The sequence below is a fragment of the Nicotiana tomentosiformis genome, chromosome 9, assembly GCF_000390325.3.
Source record: "Nicotiana tomentosiformis chromosome 9, ASM39032v3, whole genome shotgun sequence".
Lineage (NCBI taxonomy): Eukaryota > Viridiplantae > Streptophyta > Magnoliopsida > Solanales > Solanaceae > Nicotiana > Nicotiana tomentosiformis.
The window spans coordinates 97,918,368-97,936,827 of record NC_090820.1 but is presented as its reverse complement, the minus strand read 5'-3'; the positions used below and the strand labels follow the sequence as shown (position 1 = coordinate 97,936,827).

The 18,460-nt window shown below is 39.0% G+C and overlaps 1 long non-coding RNA gene and 4 other non-coding genes across 5 annotated transcripts; 4 read left to right on the top strand and 1 right to left on the bottom strand.

The window, feature by feature from the left end:
* Positions 1-13,953: 13,953 nt before the first annotated feature.
* LOC138899429 (uncharacterized) lies at positions 13,954-15,194 on the top strand. The gene is made up of 2 exons (XR_011411039.1): positions 13,954-15,016; positions 15,083-15,194. It is a non-coding gene; the product is annotated as an uncharacterized lncRNA (long non-coding RNA).
* On the top strand, positions 14,299-14,406 carry LOC117279256 (small nucleolar RNA Z103). Its single transcript, XR_004509664.1, has one exon. It is a non-coding gene; the product is annotated as a small nucleolar RNA Z103 (small nucleolar RNA).
* Positions 14,588-14,695, top strand: LOC117279257 (small nucleolar RNA Z103). The gene has a single exon (XR_004509665.1). It is a non-coding gene; the product is annotated as a small nucleolar RNA Z103 (small nucleolar RNA).
* Positions 14,820-14,927, top strand: LOC117279255 (small nucleolar RNA Z103). The gene has a single exon (XR_004509663.1). It is a non-coding gene; the product is annotated as a small nucleolar RNA Z103 (small nucleolar RNA).
* A 2,728-nt stretch (positions 15,195-17,922) lies between the features above and the next one.
* On the bottom strand, positions 17,923-18,029 carry LOC117279253 (small nucleolar RNA R71). The gene has a single exon (XR_004509661.1). It is a non-coding gene; the product is annotated as a small nucleolar RNA R71 (small nucleolar RNA).
* Positions 18,030-18,460: the final 431 nt, after the last annotated feature.

Sequence of the window (18,460 nt, the reverse complement as noted above, 5' to 3'; positions counted from 1 at the left end):
TTTCAAACAGATGATGTATTTACTTCATACCAACTTTGTAAACTCTATTCTTAGAAGCTCATGATTTGTACTACCATTCCTTGGGGAATGTATAAGATTTAGATAATTTCTCTTGCTTAATTGTCTTGTTAAATTACATTGGAATTGGATAGTTGATAATTGGCTTACCTAGCGGGTTGGGTTAGGTGTCATCACGACTAGTTGGACTTTGGGTCGTGACAAGGTGGTATCAGAGCTCTAGGTTCATAGGTTCTACAAGTCATGAGCAAGTGTCTAGTAGAGTCTTGCGGATTGGTATGATGCCGCTCATATCTATCTTCGAGAGGCTACAGGGCATTTAGGACATATACTTCCCATCTTTTTTTCCTTATCGTGCGGAATTTATTCAGCTTGAGACATAACTCTTTGAATTCCTTCTATGCATTCGTATGCGCATGTGAGTGCTTAGTATTAGTTATGCATCAATGACTTATGATTCCATGGATGAGGTGCGAGATGTGATTTATGTGTGCTGATGAAGGGCCAGTCTGGAGGACTTGAGGCCGGATTTTGACTATAGCTTGCGCGCGAATATTTTGGTTGTGTGATCACGTACTTTTGGACTTATACGTCAGATAGTGTCTCTATGAGTGGAATTTGTGACTAGATGACTGGTTGGATGGCTATATGATGAGTGTGATATGACTACGAGGTGTGTTCTGATATATCAAATTTGACGAGAAGAGTTTACTTGTGATGTAAAAAGGACTATTTGGTGCTTCATTTCTGTCATGATTTGATGTACAGTCTCGGGTTATGAGTGTGTTGAAGGATCTTTCATAATGGTTAATTCTGGAACGAATTAGATTCTCATACCTTGTTGGTGAGTTCGGACTCAGGAAGATTAAATGATTGCGTAGTAATTGTGGCTGTGAAAGGGTATAAAGATATATCAGTTGAGGCTAAGTAGGTGGGTTATAACCTGCGAGGTGATCTACGAATGTGTGATTTTTATGATATTGTGTGGAGGATTTCTTATCCAACAGTGGGTTATATTTATTCGATTTGAGTTTGGATAGGTTGTAGTAGTTGACATCACTGTCACAAAGGTGAATGCGAGATTTGCAGATAATTTGAAGCATTAGATGGTTTGCGTTACAGGAGATCATGAAGGATTTAGTTGAATCTCGTTGTGGTATTATGGCAGTAATAGAGTATGGGCATTGTGAGTTATTGTGTGTTTTGATCTATATCTTTGGGCCAAGTGGGGGAGTCTGCTATCGATAAGTTAATTGCACGATTATGTGTTGTATTTGTTTCGGTTTGAGGTATACTTGTGAATCAGTTATGACTTGCAGAAGTTGAGTTCGAGAATGACTCGAGTAAGGAAATTTCTGGATACGGGTTATGTTACACTTTATGGGTATATGGGAAACATTGAATGATTGAGTTGTTATTCGTAAAGGATGTAGTGTGCATGGAGTAAGGATTCACTCAGTTGCTTAGAAGTGTGGATTATACATTTCAGTATCAAGAGGGTGAAGGAAACAGTTTTAGATTCACATAAAGTCTTTTCAGAGCGAGTGTCTCAGTTATGGTGCTTTTGGGGGTACATAAGAGGAAATTCAGCGGCTTATAGGCCTTAGGGCATTGTGGTTCTATGTTAGGGTTCGTGGGGTGAGTTGTGGTTAAAGATCGTGGTGTGTTAGCAAGGAGAAGTATCAATCTGAAGACAAATTTGGAAGGGACTCGCAGAAATAGGACAGCTTGGTAGTAGGTTGGATCAGTATGGTAATGGATATGATCGGTTCTTTGGGTACTTATGATGTGGGGTATTCTACAGGTGCTTTTTGGCAATACTCTTAGGATTGGTGACCTGCGTGGCTTGGTTGAGTTAGAGAGATTCAGTTCTGATGACTTGATTATGTGCAAATGGATTCCAAAGCATTCTCGAGGATTTCTACCATGGTTTGAGATGGATATTTCCTACCGACATGAGGAGCATGTTGAGTATTGTGATTTTCTACTGGATGGGATCAAATGTAATTCTTCTGGCTGATCGGATATGTATTCTAGTTATGACTCAGAATGATTATGAGGTTCTCGTATTTTTCATATGATGGCATGATAGATGCGGTGTGTTGTGTGGGATTAAGGTTTGCATGTGCAAGGTCACAGTTTAGTTTTTAAGGAGAGGTCATAAATTCTTAGATGGCATGGACAGATTTCAATGTTTAGATGAATGCTATAACGATTTGGTATTGCGTGAGTAGAATGTACATTTCAGAAGTCGCACTATATTTTGAATTATGGATATTTCATAGGTATTGCGGCACTCTCCTGGTCGATCGACTGCTGATTTTAAGATGTTGCTATATGGCACTAAAGAATGGGAGAAGTATTCCTCGTGGGATGATCATGTATGAGAGATGTGTTAGACATTCGGGCGGTGGAGATGGGATCAGAAATGATGATTCATGTGTTCTATGGATTTGGAGACTAGGAGTTTTCAGGAGCAAATTGTTTCATGGTTGTGGACTGTGAAGTCATGGCCGAAGCTAGCCAGATGATAGAATGTATTATGATTTAGTCATTGTGGATTTTTGTAGGATTATTTATCTACTTGTGGGTAACTAGTGTTGATTTGGGAGTCCATTGGAAGGCCCAATTCGGATGTGTATTCTACACAGAGTCGGATTGGTTTGCTCCATACTGCTATTGTTGAGGGATGTGCCATTCAGTTAATGTTGAGCTTATTTGTGTTCTGATATGATCGGTGAGTTACTCTTCTATGCTATGAGGAGTTGTGATTCATTGGTTATATGCACATATGGTGCGGTTCTATTGGGGGCCTCATGGCAGAATTCGAGTGAGATGCGTATTTGGGTATTGCATGATCAGTTGCGTATTGGTTATGTTCTTTCAAGTTTTGTGTGGCATTGTGTCATTTGCCTCTCCGTGGTTATTGATTTTGAGCAGGGTGGCTCGAGGTATATAATATGGACCAGCGTTTGGATGAGGTCACACTTTGCAGCGGAGTTATGTTAAGGTATTGAACCTTGTGTTAGAATCGTGTGATGGTTCTACGGTGTGTTATGGATTTTCTGCATTTCGTTGTGGCGGTACTTGTTAATCTTGTGGGGCAGTTCTCTCATTTGAGTCATTTTCCTTAACTGAGTACATTTGAATTGTTGCGTATTGGCACACGAATGGCACGATTTGTGGTTCTGAGTTATATTGGTGTGGCATGTCTGTGGGATAGTTATGTTTAATAATATAATGTCACTGGACCTAAAATGAGTACTATTAGGTTTGATTTCGGTATATTCAGGAGGATAATATTGAAAGTCGGCTTAGAAAATGATTATGGTTCTGGTTGGGGCGAGAGAGCTTCATGACTTGTTGATCTGATAAGGAGATACGAGATTCTGCGTGGTTCTTTTATTATCAACAATGTACGAAGGTCTTGGGATGAGGTTTGGTTCGATATGGGGTTTAATACTAGTACTTGGTTGGTTTTTGAGTAGTTACTGTGATCAGGACTGGTGTTACGAGCATGCGAGTTATGTAATATGTTATGTGATTATATCCATGGTTATAGTTATGGCTCGATGCAGCTTGTTCAGACTTATACAGTGTGTAATTGTGAGATTCGGGTCTTGTAAGAAATTCTGAATGTTGGGAATTGAATTCCAAGGTTTATGGGCTAATGATAAATTAATAATTTTCAGTTGTATTGTGTTGTCAAGCCTATATAGAATAGGGTGACATGGGATCACCCCCGGGTACATGCGTGGTAAGATGGAATAGTGATTTGATGGCTTTGAAACAACTTTTGGCACGTTCGAGGATGAACGTATGTTTAAGTGGGGGAGAATGTAATGATCCGACCGGCCATTTTGACTATTTCAGCCCTGTTTCCCTATGTACTGCTCAATTTATACTTTACAACTATTTTATGACTTACCGGATTAATTAGTTCGGATTCAGAAGGATTTCATAGTGAAATGAGACACTTAGTCTCATAATAGAAAGCTTAAATTGGAAAAGTCGACTGGATATCGATTTATGTGTAAACGACCTCGAATTTGAATTCTGATATTTCCAGTAGCTCCGTATGGTGATTTTGGACATAGGAACACGTCCGGAATTTTTTTTTGGAGGTTCGTAGTGGAATTAGGCTTGAAATGGCGAAAGTCAAATTTTCAGAAAGTTTGACCGGGGGTTGACTTTTTGATATCAGGGTTGGAATCTGATTCTAGAAATTGGAATAGCTTCGGTATGTCAATTATGACTTGTGTGCAAAATTTGAAGTTATTCCAGATTGATTTGATGTGTTTAGGCACAAGATATAGAATTTGAAAGTTCAAAGTTCATAAATTTTGATTTGAGGTGCGATTCATCGTTTTGATGTTGTTAGATATGATTTGAGACCTCGAATAGGTCTGTGTTATGTTACGGGACTTGTTGGTGTATTTGGTTGAGGTCTCGAGGGGCTCAGGCATATTTCGAATTGATTTCAGATCATTTTTCTTCATATTGTCATTGTTGGTTGCTGCTGGTTCTGGTGTGACCGTACCTACGGCTGGTTTGCACCGGTGCAATGGTCGCAGAAACGACAGAGAAGTCGCATGAGCGGCCTAACGCGCGCAGAAGTGCGATCGCAAATGTGGTTTGCGTGCCGCAGAAGCGCCCACACTCGCAGATGCGAGCTTCGTCCGCAGAAGCGAGGGTCGCAGATGTGACCTCTGGTCCGCAGATGCGTAAGACGCTGGGCATAAGCTTTAAATCGTGGGTTTTGGTCTCTTCCTTCATTTTCGGATTTTGGAGCTCGGTTTGGGGCGATTTTGGAGAGGAATTTTTCCACACAACTTGGGGTAAGTGTTCTTGACTCCCTTGTGATTATATTTCATGAATTAATCTGCGTTTTCGGCGTTAGATTATTGATTTTTCAAAAGAAATCGGAGGAATTTTCTACAATTTCGTAAAAAGAATTTTCGAGTTTTGAATATGGATTCAGAGTCGGATTTGAGTGAAATTAGTATTGTTGAACTTGTAATTGGACGGGTAGTCGGATTTTGTGAGTTTCGTCTGATTTCAAGAGTGGCCCCACAAGCGATTTTTGGAGTGTAATTTCGTATTTTTGTAGCGAAAATTAGTATATTTTTATGGAATTAATTCCTATAATTGTGTGGACTGAATCAAATTAATTATGACTAGATTCGAGCCGTTCAGGAGTTGATACGCGCATAATGGAAATTTTGAAGCATTGTTTAGCTTGCTCGATATTGGATTCGTCTTGTTCGAGGTAAGTAACTCTTCTAATCTTGGAGCTGAGGGTAAAAACTCTGGCTATACGTGTTATGTGTTTGGTATTGAGGTGACGCACATGCTAGGTGACGGACGTGTGGGCGTGCACCGTGTGAGCTGTGACTCCGTTATTTCTGTGGTACTGTGTAGTTACCTGAACTTATACATTTACATCATGAAATGTCTACGTACTAGAGTTATCAAGCTGTGATTCATGTTAGAAGCCATGTCTAGGCTACATGTTTATTTTGTTGGGACCCATTGAGGTCATTACTGTTGTTGAGTTAATTGTTTACATTGAAATGTCATACTCAGTCATATTCATTCATTGCATATCATATCTCAGTCTCTGTTGTTATTTATTGATGCATCATATCATTATTTTCGGGCTAGTATCATGATTGTGAGCCCGTAAGAGAGAGACTGGAGAGATTGGTGACTGAGTGAGCCCGAGTGCCTGATTATGAGTGACATTTATGGGATCGGGCTGCACGCCGCAGTGGTTGCTGAAGTAGCCCTTCCAGAGTCTCCACACACACCCAGTGAGCGCGGTTGGTATTATTGATGGATGGATATTTCCTGGACATGGATCTTGTCCGAAGCATTTTATACCTGGAGATGGATCTTCTCCACGGGTTGGATTGGCCCTACTCGGTGCTGAGTGACTGATGATCAGTTGATGTGTATATTCCGGGATGGATCTTCCCTGGGCCAGATTGGCCATATACAGTACCGAGTGATTGAGCATGATGAGTGTAATGTGTGAGAAAGTCAGATCGAGTACTCTAAGAGTGTGAGTACATGAGTTCATCTCTGAGATACACTGCATTGACATGCACACATGATATACAAGCATAGAGATGTATTTTTCCTCATGTTGTACGGTATCACGTCATTCATGACTTCTCACACATGTTACCCTATGGGCATAGTGATGCATTTGTTTTACACTGGCTAACTGGAAAGAAAATGAGACATCTTGGTTATTATTGAAAGGATTTTTGGAAAAATTATTGTTTTCAAACTTATTCATATTTTTGGCAACTTCGGTAAACGATTTGGGTTTTCACTGATGTACTTGAAAGACAGAACTATTTTCTGAAATCATGATTTAGCAGAGCATTTATTCTTTAAGTTACTTCTTTTATTTCTTGCTTTATGTTGTTATGAACTGTTGTTGGTTATTGGTGTTGGACCCTACCTTGGTACAAACTCGTCACTATTTTCAACCTAAGGTTAGGTTTGTCAGTTATTGAGAACATGGGGTCGGTTGTACTCATACTACACTTATGCACCTTGCATACAGATGTTGGTTGTTGATGTTGCTGTGTTCAATGGGAGCTGGATCTGAAGATGTACCTTCGTTCCGGTTGTAGCTGCCTCTTGTTCATGGTAGCCTTAGATTCATAAAACTCTGTTTACGTACTTTTCAAACATATGATGTATTTACTTCATACCAGCTTTGTAAACTCTATTCTTAGAAGCTCATGATCTGTACTACCAGTGTCACGAACCAAACTCCCTCTGTATAATGTCGTGACGACACCTAGTCTCTACGACTAGGTAAGCCTAACAAGTTGCAGAATATAACAAAAACAAAAGTAAAACTTGGCAACTAACAACAGTGGATAACTAAATAACTAATAACAATATCGCTTGGCATGTGCAATAACCAATACTCTATAATACACAGTCTTCCCAAAACTTGGAATATCATAAGTCACAAGCTACAGAAGGAAAATAGTATCTCTATACACCAGAGTCTAACAAAAGAAGTACGAAAGGTAAATGACATAGGAGAGAATATAGGGGGACTTTGAGGTCTGCGGACACGGCAGATGTACCTTGAAGTCTCCGTACAACAGCAAGCACTCTCAGCTAGTAGCGGGGCTGATAAGAATCACCTGGATCTGCACACAAAACATGTGCAGAAGAGTAGCATGAGTACACCACAACGGTACCCAGTAAGTGCCAAGCCTAACCTCAATAGAGTAATGACGAGGTCAGGTCAGGCCCACTGGTATATAATAAATAAAGTAGGAAAATATAACAGTATAATAAGAGATTGGAATTTAACAAAAAGAAAACACAACGATATAACAATGCAACACACATGGATAAACATCATGGGATGTCCCGAGATACCGTCTCCTAGTCCCAAAACAAATATGCAGGGAGAACTCCCGAGCTACCGCCTCGTAGTCTCAAAAGTAAATATACAGGGAGAACTCCAGAGGAACTACCTCGTAGTCTCAAAAGTAAATGTGCAGGGAGAACTCCCGAGGAACCACCTCATAGTCTCAAAGTAAATATGCAGGGAGAACTTCCGAGGAACCGCCTCGTAGTCTCAAAGTAAACACACAGCTCAAACCGATAAATACCATAGTTAACAACAAGATTTCTATAGTTATACTGATAAATAACAAGGAAAAATAGGAAATCAACTAGGCATGCTTCACGGAGTTTAAATAAGCAATTAAAGCACATAGACATGCGATATTAGACTAAACAGGATAGCTACACATGTTGGAATAGCTCAATTAAGAATGAAAATAGATCAATGCTCATTTAAACGGTATAACTCAAATTAAAGGAAAAACAGATTACTACTTTGTAAAATAAATCAGGTTTTACAACAAATAGCCCGTGTACGTACTCTTCACCTCACATACACGACTCTCACATACACGGCGCTCACATATCACAACAATACCAAATCCTAAGGGGATTCCCCCCCCCCTCCCAAGGTTAGGCAAGCCACTTACCTCGAAGCAAGCTCAATCAATCCGTAAGAATTCTCTTTCCTCGATTATCCGACTCTGAATGGCCCAAATATAGCCAAAATCAAATTCATACCATAAATACAACTATAAGAAACTAATCTAATTAATGAGATCAAGCTAAAACAAGAAATTAGAAAATCACCCCAAAAAGTCTCCTCGGGCCCACATCTCAGAGTCGGGTAAAAGTCACAAAATATGAACACCCATTCACTCACGAGTTCACTCGTACCAAAATTATCCAAATCCGATGTCAAAATCCCAATCAAAACTCAAAATCTTAGTTGAAGAACTTCTTCCCATTTTCCCCCAATTGTCAACCAAAATCCGAAATGTAATGATGAAATTAATGATAGATTAGTGATATATAACCAAAATCAAGTGTAGAATCATTACCCAATCGATATCTCTGAAAATCCATCGAAATCTCGTCCAAATCCGAGCTCCCAAACTCAAGTTTTGATAAAAATGGCCAAACCCTCGCTTTTGAATATTTATATCTGCCTAGTTAATTCCTTCTTCGCGAACGCGGTCAAAGCCTCGCGTTCACGTTGAACAAAAAATGTTGACAAGAAATTCCTCTTTCGCGAACGCGAGTGACCTCTCGCGAACGCGTACCTTTCACTGGCGGACCATACACGAACGCGGGACCCTCTTCGCGAACGCGTAGGCTTAAATGCCTGAAGCTTCATCTGCCCGTTCCTCTCCGCGAACGCGAGGACCATGTCGCGAACGCGTAGCCTTGAGGTTCCACATCTTTGCGAATGCGGGAACCATATCGCGAACGCGAAGAGTAACTCAGCTGGCCTTCCCAGATGCCTTACGCAAGCGTGAGAATTTCCTCGCAAATGCGATGAAGAAAATGTCTGCAACAAAACACCAGAAAATCTGCTATCTTCCAAAGTCCAAAAGTGATCCGTTAAGCATCCGAAACTCATCCGAGGCCCCTGTACCTCAACCAAATATACCAACCAATCCTAAAACACCATTTAAACATAGTCTAGCACTTAAACCACATCAAACAACATTGAAATCACGAATCACCCTCCAATTCAAACTTAAAGAACTTAAAACTTCAAATTTACACAACTGATGCCGAAACCTATCAAACCACGTCCGATTGACCCCAAATTTTGCACACAAGTCATATTAAATATTACAGACATACTCAAACTTCCGGAATTGAAATCCTACCCCGATATCAAAAATTTCACTACCGGTCCAAATCTCCAAAAATTCCACTTTCGCCATTTCAAGCCTAAATAAGTTACGACCTCCAAAACACAATCCGTACATGCCTCTAAGCCCAAAATCACCCAACGGAGCTAACGGAATCGACGGAACTCCATTTCGGAGTCGTTTTCATACAGTTCTGACTACGTTCAAAATCCTAATGCTTAAGCTTTTGTTTAGGGACTACGTGTCCCAAAATACTCTGAAACCAAAAATAAAACCTCCCGACAAGTCACAATAGCAGAAATAGATACAGGGGAAGCAGTTAATAGGGGATCAGGGCTATAACTCTCAAAACGACTGATCGGATCGTCACATCCTCCCCCTCTTAAAACAATCGTTCATCCTCGAACGAGTATAGAGACATACCTGAAGTTGCGAAAAGATGAGGATAACGGCTGCGCATAACCTGCTCAGTCTCCCAAGTCACCTCCTCGACCGGCTGACCCCTCCATTGAACCTTCACAGAAGCAATGTTCTTTGACCTCAGATTTCAAACCTGCCTATCCAAAATAGCCACTGGCTCCTCGATATAAGATAAATCCTTGTCCAACTAGACTGAGCTGAAATCTAACACATGAGCCGGATCGCCGTGATACTTCCAGAGCATAGAAACATGGAATACTAGATGGACCCCTACAAGACTAGGAGGCAAGGAAAGCTCATAAACAACCTTCCCAACGCATCGCAATGTCTCAAATGGGCCGATAAAACATGGAATCAGCTTGCCCTTCTTCCCGAACCTCATAACGCCCTTCATAGGAAAAACCCAAAGCAAGACCCGCTCTCTAACCATGAATGTAACATCGTGAACCTTCCGATCGGCATAACTCTTCTGTCTGGACTGGGCTGTGCGAAGTCGATCCTGAATCACCTTCACCTTATCTAGGGCATCCTGAACCAAGTCTGTACCCAATAATCTAGCCTCATCCGGCTCGAACCAACCCACTGGAGACTGACACCGCTTGCCATACAGAGCCTCATACGGTGCCATATGAATGCTCGACTGATAACTGTTGTTGTAGATAAACTCCGCAAGTGGCAAGAATTGGTCCCAAGCACCCCCAAAATCTATCACACAAGCACAGAGCATATCCTCCAGTATCTGAATAGTGCGCTTGGACTGTCCGTCCGTATGAGGGTGAAATGTTGTGCTCAACTCAACCCGAGTACCCAACTCCTACTGTACAGCCCTCCAGAATTGTGATGTAAATTGCGTACCCCGGTCAGAGATGATAGATACTGGTACGCCATAAAGCCTGACGATCTCGCGGATGTAAATTCGAGCCAGATGCTCGGAAGAATAAGTAGTCATCACATGAATGAAATGAGCTGACTTGGTCAGCCTATCCACAATCACCCAAACTGCATCAATGCTTCGCTGAGTCTATGGGAGTCCAACAACGAAATCCATAGTGATCCGCTCCCATTTCCACTCCGAAATCTCTAACTTCTAAAGCAACCTACCTAGCCGTTGATGCTCATACTTCACATGTTGGCAATTTAGGCACCGAGCCACATACTCCACTATGTCCTTCTTCATCCTCCTCCACCAATAATGCTGCCTCAAGTCCTGATACATCTTCGCGGCACCTGGATGAATATAGTACCGCGAGCCAAGAGCCTCCTTAAGAATCAACTCACGCAAACCATCTACATTAGGCACACATAGCCTGCCCGCATCCTCAATACGCCATCATCCACAGTAGTGACCTCCTTAACATCACCGTACTGAACCGTGTCCTTAAGGCAAGCAGGTAGGGGTCATCATACTGACGCTCCCTGATACGATCATAAAGAGAATACCGAGAGACCACATAAGCCAACACTCGACTCAGCTCAGAAATATCCAATCTCATAAACTGGCTGGCTAAGGCTTGAATGTCAAAGCTAAGGGTCTCTCTGCTGCTGGAAAATATGCTAAACTCCCCAAACTCTCTGCCCGATGACTCAAAGCATCGGTCACCACATTGGCCTTCCCCGGATGGTACAAAATAGTGATATCATAATCCTTAAGCAGCGCTAACCACCTCCTAAGACGCAAATTAAGATCCTTTTGGTTGAACAGATGCTGCAAACTCCGGTGATCGGTGTAAATCTCACAAGGGACATCATAAAAATAGTGCCGCCAAATCTTCAGGGCATGAACAATAGCTGCTAACTCAAGGTCATAAATAGGATAGTTTTTCTCATGCACCTACAACTGTCTGGACGCGTAGGAAATCACCCTACCGTCCTGCATCAACACCGCACCAAGACCAATCCGCGACGCATCACAATATATAGTGTAAGACCCCGAACCTATAGGCAATACCAATCCAGCCTGAGCTAAGGTGCTGAACATGCTCATGAACCGTGCTAGTCTCCTGGAGGGCTGGTGCAGCAATAGGGACATCCGGTGCCTGCCCTCCAGCTGGAGGTGCTGGGGGATCCTCTGTCGTAGCTCATGCGGGTGCTCTGGCTGCACCGCGTGATCGTCCTCTACCCCGGCCCTGGCCTCTGGCGGTTCTAGCGAGGGTATGGGGTGCCTGGTCATCAGATCCTCCGATACGATTTCTCACCATCTGTGAGAAAGAATAGATTACAGAAGTTTTGAATTTTGTTTTTGATGCAAACAAATTTCTCATGGCAAGGAATCAAAGAAGCATAATTTTTTCTAATAGTTCCATAGCCTCCCAAAGATCCCAATCAAAACCCAAAATCTTAGTTGAAGAACTTCTTCCTATTTTTCCCCAATTGTTAACCCAAATCTGAAATTTAATGATGAAATTAATGATAGATTAGTGGGATATAACCAAAATCAAGAGTAGAATCATTACCCAATCGATGTCTATGAAAAGCCCTCGAAATCTCATCCAAATCCGAGCTCCCAAACTCAAGTTTTGATAAAATGGCCAAACCATCATTTTTGAATCTTTATATCTGCCCAATTAATTCCTTCTACGCGAACGCGGTCAAAGCCTCACGTTCACGTTGAACAAAAAATGTTGACCAGAAATTCCTCTTTCGCGAATGCGAGTGACCTCTCACGAACGCATACCTTTCATTGGTGGACCCTACGCGAACGCGGGACCCTCTTCGTGAACGCGTAGTCTTAAATACCTAAAGCTCCAACTGCTTGTTCCTCTCCGCGAACGCGAGGACTATGTCGCGAATGTGTAGCCTCGAGGTTCCACATCTTCGCGAACGTGGGAACCTATTTAGGTTGATTAGGTAAAGCAAAAAGAAAAATATGAAATAATTTCAATCAAAGACTAAAATATAAATAAATTTCTTATGTAGACAATTTCTATTATTACTTATCCTTTTATAGCGAAATAAATTAATTTTTTGTAACAAAAGAAAGAGAAACATAAAAAATAAGATAAAAGAAAATAAATATAGAAAAAAATGTAAGGAAAATCTAAAAACCAGAAATAAGAGATGACAATGAATTTCTCAAAATTTTAGAAGTTGATCTCATTGATTTTAAATATATATTTTTTCAATTCAAATACATAGATTATAAGATAAGGATTTTTAATTTATATTGTGTGTTATTTTTTAGAAATCACTATTACTAACAAACTGATATGATATTCGAATCTGAATTTAAATGCAATTTGAGTAGTTTGCATTGAGGTTAAGCCATGTAAGGTATCGAGAAAAAATTACTTGGCAGTTTTAAGACTATATGTGCAATGTTATATAATACTAGTGCCAATAACATTAATAACCTGTTTGGACAAGCTTCTCCAAGTTCAAAAGCATTTTTTTTTCAAAAACATTTTTTTTTTAAATTTGAAGTGTTTGGCCAAGCTTTTAGGAGAAAAAAAGTGCTTATGAGGAGAAGTAGAAGCAATTTTGGAGAAGCAGAAAAAAGTAACTTATTTCCAGAAGCACTTTTTTGAGAAGCACTTTTAAAAAGAATACACTTAAAAATACTTTTTAGAAAACTTGGCCAAACACTACTTGTTGATTAGAAGCACTTTTTAAATTAATTAACCAAATACAAACTGCTTCTCACCAAAAGTTCTTAACTGTTTACTCTCAAAATCGGATAACAATTAAATTTGTTAGTGGTTATAAGGACATGTAGATTAACTTTATACAAAACGATAAATTAGATTGCAATTGAAATAAATGACGATAAAATAACTGCAAACCGCATGAATTGGATGATTTTAGCTTAAGAATGCAAGCCACCCTTTGAGTTGAATGCGCTTTTATTGACAGAAAAATATCAAGAGTAGGAGCTTTGAGAATATATTGCTTATCAGTATATGCTACAATGTCCTTCATGGATAGTCAAGTCCCTTTTATATATTGAGGGAGACCTACCCTTTAGGGTATTATTTAATTGTACTATAAAAAATATAAGTGCTTGAATTTGAAGACAGTTCATTCCCTTTTTGACTTATTCCGTGATTTTTGGCATAACTTTTCAAAATAAGCTGATTTTTCCAGCTTGACCAAACCGGCTATAAGAGTTTTCATGGAGGACTGTAATTAACAATTTCCAGAGCTTAAGGGTGTGAAGCCAACCAAAATAAACCTCAGGTGGTCTAAGTCAAAATTACTTTTAGGAGCCGGCCCACTCTCAATTTAGGGTTCTATAAAACCCTAGAAGTCGCTACCTTCTTTGTCCTATATAAACAATACACAGATCTTCTAATTCTCACAATCAGCTCGTCATTGTCCCCTCCTCTCTCGTCTCTTTACTAGACTAGAAGCCTTCCCAATCTCAATTAACATTTTTTATTTTTATTTTTATGATTTGTGTTTATGTGTGCATATTTGTGTTTGTTAAAATGCGTCGATTTACTGATTACCAGCGATGTCTACTTTAAATGGCCGTTGTGTATGAGCCGACGCTATATCTATTTTTCCGTTTCTGCCTCAGAAAATTTTCCAATTGGCTCTTTAAAGAGCTGCTTGAATCAGATCTGGAGATATTTTAGTATTAATCAACAGTACTATTTTTTAATAAAAATATTTGGAAAATGAAATAATGAGGATGGAAGTGATGATTATTTCCCCAGATGATCGAAGCTGAAATTACTGAGCGCTTTTTATGTATTTCCTTCCTTCGGGAAGGAAATTCAAGCCAGATATTCTGATCCATCTCCTTTCATTGCATATTTTTCTTCAATTTTTAAAAATAGTATTGTGAGTAAAATTGATAATTTAAAATTAATATTTTCAATTTGAAAAATGATTATTCTTTTTGAAAAAAAGTAAAAAGGATAGGGTGTCTGGGTTTAGTATGAACTTAACAATGTTATTGATTTTGATTGAATTTTTTTATGGATGTGATGATTATTTCCCCAGATGATCGAAATTGAAATTACTGAGCGCTTTTAATGTATTTTCTTCCTTCGGGGGCAAAATCCAAGCCAGATATTCTGATCCATATCCTTCCATTGCCTTTTTTTTTCCTCTTAATTTTTGTTGAAGTGATGAGTCGTTAAAAATAAAAAAATTGTTGGTTAAGTTGAATTAATTTTAGTTGTTAATAAAATTTTACTGAATGTGTATATGGATGTGATGATTATTTCCCCAGATGATCGAAGCTGAAATTACTGAGCGCTATTTATGTATTTTCTTCCTTCTGGGAGAATATCCAAGCCAGATATTCTGATCCATATATTTTTTTCTGTTTATTTTTGTTTTTGAATATTCACAGGAATATTTGATTTGGAATTTTATTGAATTTTATTACATAGAAATTATTTGTTGCAACTTGCTTTAATGTCAGTAAAAACATAAAATTTACAAATATTTAATTTCGAACCTACAAGCTCGTAATCTGAACTCAAATCACTATCTGTATATTTATTTTAATAGTCATAACTTAATAATGTACGAATTTGCTAATTAAGGAAGATTGAATAATGTAGTTACGAAGCAAAACATGAGCATCTATTTCTTTTATTTTTTGGTAATATCAATTGCTTTAAGAATGATGCACGATTGCAATGATTTCACATCTAATACGAATAGTAACTAATTTGAAGTATAATATTTTTAATTTATATTTATTTAGCAAATATAATTATTTTTGGTCAATCAATTAAATATGTAACATGTCCTAACTAATTCGGCACATTGGATAAACAGCGAGATACCCGTGAAAGTTCAGTTAAAGGCCCATATTGAATGAATGATCCTAAAAGTGCTTGGTCCTTAAATAATTAGTTTTATTTTTGAAATTTGAATGGCTTTTAAACTAGCAGTCGGACCTAAATATGTGATCATCAGCAACAATTTGAACCCAAAACCTATAATTAAGGAGGGTAAAGTGTTTCATATCAAAAAATCTGTTACTTCTAAAATTTGAATTCAAAATTTATAATTAAGAATGGAGTAATTTTAATCATCCCTAATTATCTCTACTATGAGTTGAATGACAACATGATGCATGTGGTAATATCACTACATGATACATGTGGTAGTTTCATCATATAATAGACAACTTTTTTATACACACTTAGCTCCTTCCTATGATTGATAACCATCATTTCTTATAGGTCTTGTCATTGTTGGGCTTTTTTTGTTACACAATCACTTCATTTAATTAAACATAAGCTTAAAAAGCATAATGGAAGCAAGTTTGCTGTCACGATTATAAATTCACATAGTCGGAATAGTGTCTAACCTAATCTGTTAGGTAAGTTAAATAACAATCAACATATTTCTAATGAAATTAATAAGAAATCTTCAAGTGAAATTAATTGAATTTATATACAATAATAACTTAAAATTTTGTAATACTAAGTCATGAGTTTCTAAGACTTGCATCATTTGTTCGAAATATACATAAACTGAAATCTAAAGCCATCAAGAGCAAGTAGCAGCTATATTCGAAAATCAGGTACATCTTCAATGTCATCTCATGCCATACACAGTAACATCAGCTCCAATATTTGCATGAGTGTAATATAAGTTTAACCGATCTCATGTACTTAATAAGTAACAAACCTTACATCACGTTGAAAGCAGTGACGAGCTCGGAAGATGGTCAGAATACAATACCAAGAGCCAACATGAGTCCATCAAAAGAACTGTATTTTTTTTCAATTCCCACCATCAAATAAGTCTTTTCGTTTACCAATTAGCATGAGGAAGGTACATCTTATGCCTACATGTCAATATTCACGTCAAGTCATCTAATGTCATATACTGTCTTAGTACGAGGAAAATACATCTCTATGCTTACATGTCAAGTCATCAAATGTCATATTAGTGTCTACCAGGAGAAAAATATATCTCTATGCCTACATGTCAAGTCATCAAGTGTCATATTATCGTCTAGCATGAGAAAAATACATCTCTATTCCTACATGTCAAATATACATGTAAAATCATTATCATCATAGTGAAACCACCAAGAATAATCACACTTTGCACGCTCTTGGTGCCTGGCACAAGGCCCCTCCTCATCACGCACAACTACACTCAGCACTGTACGGGTGCCTGGCATAAAAGCCTCTCACCAACGTACGTATATATATCACTGTACCTGTACTCACTGCTGGCATGTTAGAGTCCAGAGGGGCAGATCCTGGCTCAAGCGCTAATCAAAATCATATAGCCTAATCGTGGGGCCTGGTGCACGCGTAGCCTCAAAATCAGTACCACTTAGCCCAATTTGTGGGGGTCTAGCATACGCGCTACCTCAATATCAATATAACCATTGCGGTGTGCAATCCGATCCAACATAACTCACAACATGGCTCTATGACCCATATCAATCATCAATCCGCTCAAGTCTCTATATGCCAATATCTCACAGAACCATAATGCAATCATATAACACAAAATATCATAATGTGCCACAAATACAGCTCAAACTCGTGTCACATACAAGGACACCAATAACATGTGAGACAACACATCAAAAGTTCATAGAGGCAAGGATATAACATGCAAATATCACCATCATGACTATGGCTAAGGCAAATAGCTCAACATGGCAAGGATAGCCCTATCATGTCTCAACCCATTAAGCAGATAGTCTAGACATGATTTTTAGCATGAATGATAACTCACATAGTCATACAAATGGAAGAAACATGATATCAAAGAAGCATGATAGCCAAACAAGGCATGAAATAACCTAAGAACTACCCGGATCACGAATACCCCGGTGCACGCACACACGCCCTTCACCTAGCACGTACGTCACCCCAACAAATCTCGAATATCATAATTATCAAGGATATTTACCCTCAAATCTAAGTTTAAATATGTTACTTATCTCGAACAAGCCAAATCAAATATCGAGCAAGTATTTTTTTACTCGGATTCGATTTTTTTCATGATTTCATCTTCGATTTTGGCATTTAATTTGATGAATCTAGAAGAGAAATTGGGGGTTTTGTCAAAACTTTTCTAAAGTGAATATTTGAGATTTGAACATCGATTCGGAGACGGATTTGAGTAAAATTGATATTGTTGGACTCATATAAGAATTGATTGTCTAAATTTGTGAGTTTTGTTGGGTTACAAGGTACGAGCCCGAGTTGACTTTTTGGTTGACTTTGAGTTTTGGAGGGGAATTGGGGTCGGGACAATCACTACTTGGGAGGAATTAGTCAAGCAGTTTTTGAACAAATGCTACCCACCCAATAAGACTGCCAAGCAAGTTGATGCGATATTGAGCTTCAGGCAAAAACCAGCTGAAACATTACAAGAGACATGGGAGAGATTCAAAGGGATGTTGGTTAAGTGTCCACACCATGGCATTCCGGATCAGATGTTGCGATAGAGGTTTTACATGGATTGGCAGACAACTTGAAAGCCAACGTTGATGCTTCAACAGGTGGAGCATTCTTGAGCAAATCATTCAGAGAGTGTAAGGTTCTACTTGATAAAATAGCTCAAAACTCAGACCTGTAGTGCTGTCGTGACAAGGCCTATAGCCGAGACGCTATCCGACCCAGGGAGTTTCACAATTCCGTGTGCCATATGCAGCTATGCTTTTGCTAAAGCATTGTGTGATTTGGGGGCGAGCATAAACTTAATGCCCTTGTTTATCTATAAAATGTTAGGCATTGGACGGGTAAGATCCACATCCATGTTACTATAGCTAGCTGACCGAATTGTGAAAAGGCCATCATGGATGTGGATGTGGATCACTGTTCGGTCGGCTAGCTATAGTAACATGGATGTGGATC